At 47.2% G+C, this 1,751-nt stretch overlaps 1 pseudogene; it reads right to left on the bottom strand.

Annotated features, from left to right (window-relative positions):
* Positions 1 to 211: 211 nt before the first annotated feature.
* On the bottom strand, positions 212 to 1,485 carry LOC147692292 (zinc finger and BTB domain-containing protein 37 pseudogene; annotated as a pseudogene).
* Between the last annotated feature and the right edge of the window lie 266 nt (positions 1,486 to 1,751).

Genomic DNA, 1,751 nt, shown 5'->3' with positions numbered 1-1,751 from the left:
AATAAAAGTCTAATCGCGTCATGATTTTTTCCAATCAAAATACTACATTACTAGGTTATCGAGCTACATGAAACTCGATCGTACAACCAGCGGTGGACTGCTTTTAGTAAGTTGTATAAGGAACGCAGATGTATAGTTCCTCTATCAAAATTAAACAACACAGTTGCAAAAGGAAGTCAATATTGTGTGTGAATAAAAAAATAATGCACACTCACCTGTCCATTTCACTGCTAGTTGGCCGGGCTACCTTGATTCCAGATGACCCCAGTCCATAGCTCTCCTGACTCCCAGATCCATGGCCCGTGGTATCAATCACCATAGCCGTCACCTCCTCAGCACTGCTCCCATCTTCTCCAGATGGCTGGTTTTCCACTCCAAGCCACTCCTCCATGTTCTCACTCTTGATTCTCATCCCATCAACTACTTGCACATCATCCTCACTCCGCCCACTGCGATCCGCCGCCCCTGTCTCAACATACCACTGTCCTACCCGGTTAATGCGCAATATTGGCTCACGACTTTCTGCGTCCGAACTCTGTTCAATTATTTGAGGGCTGGTGGACTCCTCGGGGGGGCTCAGCTCCCGGAGGTCCAGCACTGTGCTGACCTGACCATGCCTGCTGCCACGTGGGGTGCTGTGACGTGGGCTCAAGCTCTGGCTCACTCGGTGAGAATCAGGCAGTCGCTCTGCAGGTTTTGGGTGACTAAGTTCTTGCTCTGTGTCCTCAGTGCTAATTTTGAAGTGGATGCCCTCCAGAATCTGCGTACATTTGTCAATGACATGCTGCATCTGCAGGAAACTGGCAGCAGTCAGATAACTGATGATGTCCGCCAGCTGCAGGCAGATACGGCCCGTGTAACAAAAGGATAGGAGACGTTCAAACACGGTGGGGTTCTTGATGACAGAGAGGGAGACAGCACTCATCTCGTTTAATGACATGTGGTCACGGAAGTAGGGCGAGCTGGCCGCTAACACCACCTTGTGTGCACGGAACGATTGCCCCTGCACATTCACCACAATGTCACACAGACGTCCCTGCATGCGCAGTTGATTTAAGTGGCTCAGAACCGAATTGCTGTATTCGGGAATCTCCAGCTGAATGTTCCCACTCTTCTCTCTGACAGACCGCCAAGGCACTCACCTGAGACTTGGCACCTTGTCATTTCGGATTCTCATTCTGCCTTATTCTCATGGAGAACTGGCATACATCTGTACTTTGAGATAATAGTTCCACATGTAAAAAAAAACACACCTCTCCGTAAAGACCTGAATCAAGTTGGGTGGAAAACAAACTGAAAACCAAGGACCAAATGATATGACAACTCAGTATTGGTTTGTCTACAATTACTGTGCATTTCTAAAAGTTCACGTATCAACTTGCCTTTTGCACCCTGCTGCACCCTTTCACACATCAGTTCCAAACATTCAACAGCTTGGGCCAGGTTTCCCTTCACCACACTGCCTAGAGAAGCCCGTTCTGCCATGGCGTTTAAATCCTCATTCATGAATTTGTCATCTTTTGCCAGGAAAGCAAAAGCATCTCACGTATCAAACTCCTACCTTGTGTCTCTGAAAACCACTTGTCACAAACTGTGGTAATGTAACTCTTTGGCTTAGAATGTTTAGAATGTGTCATGAAGTCAATGAAGCTCTGCATTCTGATTGTTAGCAGAAGCTCCAGTGCCCCTTTAATGAAGAGACCTATCTCCTTGTATAAATCTACAAGAACCACCTTTGACTGCCTGAATTC

This window comes from Lissotriton vulgaris, chromosome 9 (assembly GCF_964263255.1).
Source record: "Lissotriton vulgaris chromosome 9, aLisVul1.2, whole genome shotgun sequence".
Lineage (NCBI taxonomy): Eukaryota > Metazoa > Chordata > Amphibia > Caudata > Salamandridae > Lissotriton > Lissotriton vulgaris.
This window is presented reverse-complemented; position numbering and strand designations above follow the sequence as displayed.